We start from the raw sequence: 12,376 nt of genomic DNA, 5'->3' as shown, positions 1-12,376 counted from the left end.
TAATGTAGTAAAATGTCCTAAGGCACTTCATAGGAGTGACTATTAAACAAAATTTGACACTGAGCCACATGAGGAGATATTAGGACAGGTGACCAAAAGCTTGGTCAAAGAGGTAGGTTTTAAGAAGCGACTTAAAGGAGAGAGAGAGGCGGAGAGGTTCAGGGAGGGAATTCCAGAGCTTGAAGGCACGGCCGCCAATGACGGGCGAAGGAAGTGGGGGGTGCGCAACAGGCCAGAATTGGAAGAGCGCAAAGATCTCAGAGGGTTGTAGGGCTGGAGGAGGTTACAGAGATAAGGAGGGGGGGCGAGGACATGGAGGGATGCTGAGGCTAACTGTAGTTCCCCTATCGGGGCCCCGGCTGAGATCAGCTGACTCAGTACAGACCATGCATTGAGCCTACTGCTACACCAGGTGTTGCTGTAAGCACTGGACCACAGGAGCACATCTCCCCTCCTCTGTGTTGTGGTTTCCAGTTTTATTTTCTTTCGTTTTTGTTCATTTAACAGACTCCGAGGCTTTTACTGGAAACCTGTCTTCTAAGAAAAGTCCAGAAAGATTTCAAGACAGTGCTTTACTTGTTCAAAGCGGCAGTGATTCTGTTTCTAACAGGCTACCTATTCATTAATACAAGCGCTCAGCAACCGCTCGAGCCTTCAGTCTCTGCCTACTCAACCTGATTTAGAAGGTGTGTAGGAGGAAACAGATTACAGCTATTATTGGGTTTCAACCCAATCCTATTAAAAAAAAGGAGATATTGCAACAGAAAGCAGAATGTAAAATAATTAACAAAATGCATTCAAGAATGCAGTTCACAGAGTGCAGGATCGCGTTTCAAGAACACAATTGAAAGGCTGACAGTCACTCCCCTAACAGCTTGGTTAGTATATGCACCAACCTATGTGATATTGAACCACACAGATCAGGAAGGCCCCAGGTTTAATCTCTTAGTATGGAGTGCATCATTTCCCTTTACCCGGTATGTACAGTACATGTACAGGAGTTAACACTGAGACACACACAGGCTGTACAGTACCACATGGGAGTGAATCGTTAACTTTTATCTTTGTATTCTCTTGGGTATAGGCGATTAAGGGGTGATCTAATTGAGGAGTTTAAGTTGATTAAAGGATTTGATAAGGTAGATGTAGAGAGAAACTATTTCCTCTGGTGGGGGAGTCCAGAACAAGGGGGCTTAACCTTAAAATTAGAGCTAGGCCGTTCAGGGGTGATATCAGGAAGCACTTCTTCACACAAAGGGGAGTGGAAATCTGGAACTCTCTCCCCCAAAAAGCTGTTAAGGCTGGGGGTCAATTGAAAATCTCAAAACTGAGATCGATAGATTTTTGTTAGGCAAGGGTATTAAGGGTTACAGAACCAAGGCGGGTAGATGGAATTAAGATACAGATCAGCCATGATCTAATTGAATGGCAGAACAGGCTCGAGGGGCTGAATGGCCTCCTCTTGTTCCTATGTTCCTACCTGCTGTGTACTGTACACATACGGTTATCTGGTCTCAGATGGGGCCACAGCTGGGGTGCTGCAGTTAGCTTCAAGCATTCCTGGGCTTGATTCGAGGAAAATCAGCCAGGGCTCCTGTTCGTGGATACTATCCAATGACCCCCTGCTAGAAAATTGAGGCGTGGGCATTGAGGTGAGGTCAGGATCAGTCTCAGATATAACCTCATGGTTAATTAACCTGCTGACACTCATTAGACCCTTGAACTGCCATCCTAAAGCCCTTTCCCCGCCACTAAAAGCTTCCTCCCTAAGACGTGCCTTTTTTGACTGTGTGTTTGGGCACCTCCCCGAAATCATCCTACTGCTGCTCACCATCCCGTTCTCCTCTGTGAAGCCAATTAAAGACGCTGTATAAACATAGGTAGTAGCTGCTAGGTTTAACTTGCGAAGGGGCTAGAGGGCGGCTGGCTCCTGTGGATCTGTATTCCAGCAAAACTCGGCATCTTATGTTTTCTGTGCTGCCATTCAGGAGAGGAGGGGAAGAGAAAAAAAATAAACATTTCACCTTTCGGGGGAAAAAAAAAGCTCCAGCATTAAGGGCAGGACTGGTCTCTTTTTTTTAAACGAGCTCCAAAACAACTCCTGGCTTTGTTTAACTTCATACTGAATTAGGTTGTGTGTTGCTGTGTTTCAGTTTTATCCTCCCCCTGGCAGGAAGTTTAAGATTAATTCTGTCTGCTCTAATTCCAGACAGGATGTGATCTAAACAGATAAAACAGACTCCACACTATGAGTGTGAGTCTCGCAGCCAGTGTAGGAGCATCAGCAGCATTACTGAGGTGAGTCAAACAGCCATTCCAACGTTCCAGATAAGCAGCTCAGGAGGAGGAGGGAGGGGTAAGTGCTCCACAGGCAGTGTGCCAGGCAGAGCAGTAGAGCAAAGGTTTTGCCCGGGGGTGGAGGGTAGAACGGAGTCAGGTGGGGAACTGGGCACTTTTCTCTAGCTTCTCGCAGTCTGGGCGATGAATGGGCTTTGTAGAGAGCTGGGAACAAGGCATCTATCTACCACCTCAGCAGGCAAAAAGTGTCGGCCTTGGCTCAGTGGGTAGCGCTCTTGCCTCTGAGGCAGAAGGTCGTAGGTTCAAGTCCCACTCCAGAGACTTGAGTCCATAATCTAGGCCAACCCTTCCAGTGCAGTACTGAGGGAGCACTGCACTGTCAGAGGTGCTGCCTTTTGGATGAGACATTAAACTGAGGCTCTGTCTGCCCTCTCTGGTAGAGGTAAAAGATCTCACGAGAGTTCTCGCTGATGTCCTGGCCAATATTTATCCCTCAACCAACACCTAAAACAGATTATCTGGTCATTTATCTCATTGCTGTTTGTGGGATCTTGCTGTGCGCAAATTTGCTGCCATGTTTCCTATATTACAACAGTGACTACACTTCATTGGTTGTAAAGTGCTTTGGGACGTCCTGTGTTTGTGAACGGTTCTATAAAAATGCAAGTCTTTTTTTCTTCTTTCATTGAATAGGGAGGTCTAGCTCCTCACCACGGCTTATGAGTAAATGTACCTCATGGTATGGTGCTGATAAAGAGCAGTAGATCCCATGTTCAATTTCTATAACTGCACTTAGCTGATCGCAACCGGGGCAGCGATTAGGACACAGCAATTGGCATCAGAGCCTTTGGTTTGGAGAGAAGAGAAAAAAAAATCCGCAGGGATCCTGCTCCTATGCAGTGACTCCTGTTGGAAAATGTGAGGACAGGATTGGGCCTTGGGGTAATGCCCCCGTCCCCTCCCCCGATGGTCCAATACACTGCCAACACTCACTGTCCAGGCTCACATATGAAGAATGGCCATTTGGGCGAGAGGAGGTTGTTTTCACGGGGGACCATACATCCCAGCAACAGGAGAGGGGGGGGAACGGAGAAAAGCATAAATAAACAGGTGATCCTTACATCAAAACTCAGCCACCCCTAGCCTGTCCCACACTAAGTCCCGCTTCCCATCACCTCCATCTACCCTGACTGACACTGGCTCCCTGTTCCAACACATTGAATTGAAAATCCTCATCCTTGTCTTCAAATCCATCCTTGTCCTCACCACCCCTGTTTCTGCAACCTCCTCCATCTTACACCCCTTCCCCCACTCTTCGGTCCTCTGACTCTTCCCCCTTTGCCCCACCATGGGTGTCATGGCTTGCAGCTGCCTCAGTCCTACTCTCTCTCTGTCCTACATTACAATAGTGAACTATACTACAAAAGTATCTCATTGGCTGTAAAGCGCTTTGGGACGTCCTGAGGTCGTGAAAGGCGCTACATAAATGCAAGTCTTCTTTCTTTTTAGCACTTCTCCCTCTCCACTTCTCTCTCCACCTTTAAATCCCAATCTTCTCAAACCCCATTTTTCAGTCACCCCTGCTCATCTCCCTCTCCTGTCCCTTGCTGTCCCATCCCCTTACCTATTTCCATTTGTGCAGCGCCTTGGGACTTTTTTTGGGTTAAAGGCTCCGTATAACTTGCCGTAGTTGCTGCTGTGACGGTGCAGCCACATTTCATGCTGTGGGCTTTGAAGGTTTGGATGAACGATCAAAAGTCCCATTTATACAATCAGCTTTATTTTTCCTGGGTAAAAATGCAGAGGATCCCACTTTAATGTTGGTAACATTACCACCAACAATAATTAACAAACCCTCCTGTCATCAACAAGGAATTTCTGGAAGAACCACAGCGATATGCACACCAGCTAACTCAGCATCTCTTCTGTGTCTACCATGCATCAGTCTGTTAACTACTTCGGTCCCGTCAGGAATGTCAGAAGAATTGTTGTCTACATAATTCCACGACCATGACAAACCAGTGCAGGGCCAATGCTGCCTCCCCACCTCCACGAAATGTATTTGCTACTTTTTAGGTGTCAGCTGTAGCTCAGTGGTAGCAGAGTGCTGGAAGCAGATTCAATAGTAACTTTCAAAAGGGAATTGGATATGTACTTGAAAAGGAAAGAATTGCAGGGCTATGGGGAAATTGCAGGGCAGTGGGACTAATTGGATAGCTCTTTCAAATAGCCGGCACAGGCACGATGGGCCAAATGGTCGTCTTCTGTGCTGTAAGATTCTATGATCTGTTGCCATTTAATGAGCAGAAAATCGTGAGATGTCAAGCACAGAAGCAAAAAATGCTGGCCTGAGTGTCAGTGTGGGTAAGGGAGCAGTACTGAGGTCGTGCCTGTTCTCAGTGGAGGCCAAGTCATTAAATATATTCAAGAAGGAGATAGATATATTTCTTAATGGTAAAGGGATCAAGGGATATGGGGAAAAAGCGGGAACGGGGTACTGTGTCAGACGATCAGCCATGATCATTTCGAATGGCGGAGCAGGCCCGAAGGGCTGAATGGCCTACTCTTGCCCCTATTTTCTATGTTTCACCCAACACACTCACACACCCGCTTACACATACACACACACACACTCACCCAACACACACACACCCACACTCACGCCCAACACACATACACTCACCCAACACACACATCCACTCACACACACCCGTTCACATGCCCAATACACACACATGTTCAAATACACACACCCAATACACACACATACCTACTCACACACACACCCGCACACACACACACAAGGATCATTTAATAATGACCAGAAGGGGGAACCCTGGCTGTTTTTTAACCCCCATTTTGAAACAAATTCTAACGCCCCAATTGCCACTCTGACTGTGATCAGCTAACCCAGCACTGACCACATGAGAAACCTAAGGCCTCTTTGGTCTGTACAGTTCAGAACCTGGAATGCACTGCCTGAAAGGGTGGTAGAAGCAGCTTCAATAGTAACTTTCAAAAGGGAATTGGATAAATACTTGAAAAGGAAAAATTTGCAGGGCTACGGAGAAAGAGTAGGAGAGTGGGACTAATTGGACAGCTCTTTCAAAGATCCAGCACACGCACAATGGACCGAATAGCCTCCTTCAGTATCTTCATCTGCCTAGGCCCTAAGCTCTGGAATTCCCTCCTAAACCTCTCCGCCTCTCTACCTCTCTCTCCTCCTTTAAGTCGCTTCTTAAAACCTACCCCTTTGACCAAACTTTTGGTCATCTCTTTATGCGACTCAGTGTCAAATTTTGTTTGATAATCGCTCCTGTGAAGCGCCTGATATTTTTACAACATTAAAGGCGCTGTATAAATGCAAGTTGCTGTTGATGAGCCCACGTGAGTGGATGTTGGTTTAGCCCAAAGTACTCCCAAACGATCTTGCGAATCTCTGACACAAACCCCCCTTTTATGCCCTATTCCCGATGAACCGAATGAGTTTTCTCGCAATGTTCCCAGTTGTCAGGGTACTCTCTATATTAGCAGCTGCTGAACCTTACACACGGAACAAACACATGGATATAAATCTGAGGTTACCTAAGTGCATAAGCTTCAACAAAATATAATTACAACACCAAAAAAGAATTCAGACTTGTGTAACCTGAGCCATTAGCGATTGTGCGACATAAGCAGGCTTTATCTCTGAGTAAATACCTGTTACCTCCTCCACCAACCCCCATCTCATCTGGCTAGTTAAGGTTAAAGAACATACAGCTGTTTACAACAGCAATTAGGACATTGAATCGCAGAGGTGACAGGGTTCAAACTAGCTGTAAAAGCACTAACCATGGTTTACAAACTCAAAAACACTTCCAATCACTGGGTGGGCCCAGAAATGAGCTGAGCGTTACACAAAGCAGGATTAACGGGAGTGGAGCAAGAGAGAGAGAGAGAGACAGGATTCAGGTCAGGCACACTTAATATTCGATTTTCCATCACCTTCCCTTTTGCCAAGTTTCCACTTGCTTTCCAGTTCACCGCAAGGAGCAGGCTGCAGGCAAAATGTTAATAGGGTAGATAAGAGAGAAACTATTACCTCTGGTGGGGGTGTCCAGAACAAAGGGGCATAACCTTACAATTAGAGCCAGGCCGTTCAGGGGTGATGACAGGAAGCACTTCTTCACACAAAGGGTAGCAGAAATTTGGAGCACTCCCCCAAAAAGCTGTTGAGGCTGAGGGTCAACTGAAAATTTCAAAACTGAGATTGATAGATTTTTGTTAGGCAAGGGTATTAAGGGTTACGGAACCAAGGCGGATGAATGGAGTTAAGACACAGATCAGCCAAGATCTGATTGAATGGCGGAACAAGCTCGAGGGACTGAATGGCCTCCTCCTGTTCCTACATTCCTACGTGAAAACTTTTGTAGCTGAGAGTGACGTTATACTTTGGAAAGACTTTTAACAAGAATTGCTCTCCCCTCCTCTCCTGAAGCAGCTGATTCTTGTTGGGGTTCGACAGCTATCGGCTCCTCGTTCAAGTGGACATTCTGCAAGTATGAGTATTGGTCGGTTGCTTGACTATGGAGGGCAACACGAAAGAACGTGCATTTATATAGCGCCTTTCAAGACCTCAGGACATCCCAAAGAGCTTTACGACCAATGAAATACTTTTTGAAGTGTAGCCACTGTTGTAATGTAGGAAACGCGGCAGCCAATTTACGCACAGCAAGCTCCCACAAACAGCAATGTGACTATGACCAGTTAATCTGTTTTTAGTGATATTGGTTGAGGGATAAATATTGGCCCAGGACACCGGGGAGAACTCCCCCTGCTCTTTTTCAAAATAGTGCAGGGGGATCTTTTACATCCACCATGAGAGAGCAGATGGGGTCTCGGTTTAACGTCTCATCTGAAAGACGGATGTCAAGCCCAATTTGTCCTCACCTGAGAGCCATGAGCATGTACTTTACAGGCAGGGACAGTTATAGGATGACAATCAGGAGCAGAAACCCTGCCTGTTCTTCCACCCTCCTCCAATCTGGAGATTACCCACTGGACCATCGAGGGGATGAGCATCTCCTCATCTCTGTGCTGTGCTGTTCATTTTTATTTTCTTTCATTTCTACTCACTTAGCAGACACCGAGGCTGACATTTTTAGTGGAAACCTGCAGTGAGATTAGAAGCACTGCTCAGGGAAACTGCTGCAATTTAAAAATGTCATGGTCCCTTGGCAAATTTGTAAAGTTATAAACCTAGAAATGCACTACGGCTAACACTTCCATTAAAACACGTTAAGCTTTCATACACTGATATCGTCACAGTAATTTCTGGGCTATGGTTTTAAGTAAACTATAATGAAAGGTCTATTAATAACAACCTCCGTGTCTGCATCAATTTTTTGAAAATTAATCTTTCCGATACAATGGTTGATTTGCTCAACAAAGTGACAACAACAACAACTTGCATTTATATAGCGTCTTTAATGTAGTAAAAGGTCCCAAGGCGCTTCACAGGAGCCACATAGGGAGATATTAGGACAGGTGACCAAAAGCTTGGTCAAATAGTTAAGTTTTAAGGAGCGTCTTAAAGGAGGAGAGAGAGGTAGTGAGGCAGAGAGGTTTAGGGAGTGAATTTCAGAGCTTAGGGCCTAGACAGCTGGAGGCACGGCCGACAGTGGTGGAGCGATGAAAATCGGGGATGTGCAAGAGGTCAGAAGTAATAAGCCTGTATGAATACATTAACAGCACAGAACATCTCCCTGTATCCACTGCACATTATTCCCTGGTGAGACCTCATGCACCATTACACAAAGGAGATTGTGTGGCCATTGCCAGACTGAGAAGCTGGGACTCTCCCACCAATAGTCCTTCAGATGAGACTTTAAACCAAGGCCCCAGTGGTCCTTCTGATGTTCAGATGGGTGTTAAAGATCCCATGGCACTATTTGAAGAAGGACAGGGAGTTCTGCCTGTGTCCTGGGCAACATGCCTCTCTCAATCAGCAACGCCAGAAAAAAAAGACCGCCTGTTCATTCATTTCATTCACTGTTTATGGGATCTTGCTGTACATGAAGTGGCTGCTGTTTTTGCCGCCACTGCACTTCAAAGTAACTCACTGTACATAAAGTGCTTTGGGATATTTTTCATAAGGTGCAATTATAAATGCAAGTTTTTCCTTTATTGTAGTTAAGTTCTGTAAGATGACAGGAAGTGTGTTATAAGGCTGAAAGCTAGTCAAAGGGTTGAAATGATGTTTATAAAACCACTCCTAGTTATTGTCTGAACCTTGTAATTAGATTGCAATTCCTGTAAGTCCCTTGCTGGTTTTCCAGAATTCTATAACTTATTCCTTATAACGTCATCCCCTGCTCCAGGGAACCGGAACAGTCAAGGAACAGGATCTTCTAACCACTGAAAGCAGTTTAACCAGAACAAAAATACTTGACAAGCCCTGAGTTACAGGTCTGCTGCTGGTTAAAGTTCCAGAAAACTGACATGTTCCACACAGGAGCAGGCCAACCAAAGTCTGCTGACCGAGGTCCATTCGCAGGAAACTTCCAACCAACCCTCTGGAAATGGGTGCAGGAAGGATTACCCACTTTGACACTCCAGGGAACGATCCATAGAGCTGCAATAAGCCCATGGCAAACAAATAAGTATCATTATTTCATGGATGACCACTGGTCAAATGGTCATCCGATCCTGCACAAATGCACTGGGCTTTCGCTACATGGAGACCAACTCTACTTGTACACATAAACAGGGGGGCACAGTACAATCAGGTCACTCTGTCATGGCTTGTCTAAGGGAGTGCACCACTGCCGGAGGTGCCGTCTTTCGGATAAGATGTTAAACCGAGGCCATGTCTGCCCCCTCAGGTGGACGTGAAAAGATCCCACGGCACTATTTCAAAGAAGAGCAAGGGGAGTTCTCTCCATGGTCCTGGGCCAATATTTATCCCTCAACCAACATTACTAAAAAACAGATTACCTGGTCATTATCACATTGATGTTTGTGGGACCTTGCTGTGTGCAAATTGGCTCCTGCGCTTCCTACATTACAACAGTGACTACACTTCATAAAGTACTTCATTGGGACAAAAGTGCTTTGGGAAGTCCTGAGGTTGTGAAAGGCACCATATAAATGCAAGTTCTTTCTGTCTTTCATCTGTTAAGTGAACATTTTTCTCAAAAATAGCAGGGTAACGGTTACATGCCTTTGATTGCAGTGTTGGGTTTAAAAGTCAAACTACACCGCCTATCAGCCACAAAGCCTGGTTACGTATTGCTTTTCTCTTCCTTATTGTCTTGTACCCCTCCCTTTGTCAGTGCTTTTGATTGGAGTCAGCTGACGGGAAACAAAAGATCAATTTTTGTATGGTATCACTGATAAGTTATCCCAGTCACAACTGTATTTTCATCTTATAGAAGCCGTAACCTAATCTTGCCACGTTGGTATTCAAACCTAAAGGGCTCTCCAGCTTTTGAAAAGCTGGACTGTGTTTATAAGATAAATTGTGGACCCTATTGAATGGTGAAATGGAACTCACTTGAAAAATGGGTAACTTATTTTGATGCTTTTTAAAAAAAAATTCAAAAATATTATTTATTGTACTTTTGGCGATCATTCTAAAATAATATATGTTCAAACGAAATATATAAAGGGAAGGAACGGCCAGAGCGTCAGATGTGATTAAGCAGCTTGTTTTATCAGTGAATACTTTGTGTGATAGTCCTTCAGTTCATTGGTAACTACTGGAGGTCCACAGAGGCATGTTCATGTTACCTTCACCATGGTAACTAAAACAAGCATTCAACTTTAACCCCTCATCAGCGTAAACCTATATACGTAGGTTTAAGCAAAATACCTCCAGCAGATGGTATTAACTCCTGGATTTTTCTTCGCTGGAGTGGCATTGGATGTGGTAACAATGGGTCTTCATGCTCCCGGGCTAAGGAGGGACGACAAACAAAAAATCAGCCAGGCTTTTCCCCCTTATCTCTAATATGAAAAACTGGAGAAAAGTCACGGATGAGAAATGATGCTCAGCCCATCAAAGCCCATCCTTCATTTACCCCTCAACCAACATCACTGAACCAGATTATCTGGTCATTTGTGGGATCTTGCTGTGTGCAAATTGACTGCCGCATTTCCCTACATTACTACACTTCAATAAAGTACTTCATTGGCTGTGAAGTGCTTTGGGACGTATTGAGGTTATGAAGGGCGCCATATAAAAGCAAGTTCTTTCATAATACCTTGGCTCTCCTCTTCTCTCATCCAGCTGTATTTTGAATGTCCCTAATGGATCTGTCTCTGACCCAGCCTGGCAGATTATTCCTAACATTTCTCACGCATTGAGTAAAAAAAGTTCTTTTTAAGATTGGTTTCAAATGTACTTTTCACTAACTATATTGATGCCATCTTAGTCCTGTTTCTTTACTGTTTGCTTACTCTAAACCAATATTCTAGGTTACCTTCTCTATAACCATTTAATATCCAGTGAGGCCCTGGTAGAAGGTGTGCATGTATCAGGCAAGGAAAGGATTGGGATGCCCCTCGTGGTGGAATAGCCTGCCAACACTCACCGTCTGGACTCACACATGAAGGGCGGCTACTTGGGTGAGGTAACCGAAGAATTCCTGTCATTCGTGGAACGTTACCCAGGTAGGAGACGGTGCCTTCGGGAGAAGAGGGAAGAGCTGCCTAGGCCCTAAGCTCTGGAATTCCCTCCCTAATCCTCGCCACCTCTCTCTCCTCCTTTAAAACCCTCCTTAAAACCTAGCTCTTTGTCCTAATATCTCTTCATGTGCCTCGGTGTCAAATTTTGTCTGACAATCGCTTCTGTGAAGCGCCTTAGGACGTTTTACAATGTTAAAGGCAATATATAAATGCAAGTTGTTGTGGAAACAGAGAGAAAATTGGGCAAAACAAACACTTGTTTTTTTTTGGGGGGGCGGTATTTTTTTTTGGGGGGGGGGGGGGGAGTCGGTATTTTTTTTTAGTTGCGTTCACCTTGTGACGTCCTGCGCAGGAAAATGCATCAAACTGACCGCGCGCCTACAAGGAGAATTTCAGCCTTTTAAAAATAAAATTCTTTCCAAAGTTGTATTATGAACGGGAGATTCTGGTCGAATCAGAAGCTCAAGTGTTTGTAATAAGATCTCATCCATTGACAAACTGGGCCAGCGAAGGGGTTAAGGGTTGAACCCACGTCTTGCTGAGTATAAGCGAAGCCTCACACCATTTATCCATAGCCAGGCTATTACAGCTCTTTTAACTACAAGCCAGCTGAAGATAATCTGATGGGGGTTTGAGCGAACCATGTATCAGAATCCTCTACATACATACAACCAACTCCTTACATGCAATTCTGGGATTATTACTGTTGAGTGAATATTGCTATTTAAAAGCTTTTTTCCCCGCCTCTTTTGTCTTGTTTTAAATTGATCATTTAAGGTGCGCTGGAAAACATATTTTCTCATTTACCAGCTACAGAGGAAGCCTAGTGTTTGAAGGGTTAAGACCACATCCTGTTCAGGATTAACCGTTTTGAGGCGTTCCAGTCTATTTCCATTAACCTCCAGTGATTAAAACTTTTGTTTTGTTTTTTCTCACCTCATGCATGAGCTCAAAGACATACAGATCAAATAGCAAAGGGTTTCTCTGTCTCTGTGTGTGTCTCTCGATCTTCCTTGGGTTCTGTCTGTTTCTGTATGCATGTGTCTCTCGCTTTCACGAGCTGCTTTGTCACTCTCTCTCTGCACATGTGTGTGTGTCTAGGTCTATGTTTTGTGTGTGTGTCTAGTTCTGTATTTTGTGTTCTGTAGTTGTGTATAGGTCTGTGTTTTACATGTGTTTCTCTGTATGTCTCTGGTTTCTCTGTGCGTGTGTCTCTGAGTGTTTACATACTTCTCTTTCTGTATTTCTGCATGCGCATCTGTTTTCTCTCTATATTTATGTCTGTGTTTTCTGTGTCTCTTTTCTGTGCGTGTCTCTCGGTTTTATAACTGTGTATGTTTCTCTGTATGTCTGTTTTTTCTCTGTGTCGCCCTCTTTCTCTTTCCCTCTTTGTTGTTACTCACTGACT

General features: G+C 44.7%; 1 protein-coding gene across 6 annotated transcripts in view; it reads right to left on the bottom strand.

Annotated features, from left to right (window-relative positions):
- The window catches only part of LOC137300248 (sorting nexin-11-like), a 115,994-nt gene that overhangs the window by 48,428 nt on the left and 55,190 nt on the right, over positions 1-12,376 (bottom strand). The window lies entirely within an intron of this gene.

This window comes from Heptranchias perlo, chromosome 30 (genome assembly GCF_035084215.1).
Source record: "Heptranchias perlo isolate sHepPer1 chromosome 30, sHepPer1.hap1, whole genome shotgun sequence".
Lineage (NCBI taxonomy): Eukaryota > Metazoa > Chordata > Chondrichthyes > Hexanchiformes > Hexanchidae > Heptranchias > Heptranchias perlo.
This window is presented reverse-complemented; position numbering and strand designations above follow the sequence as displayed.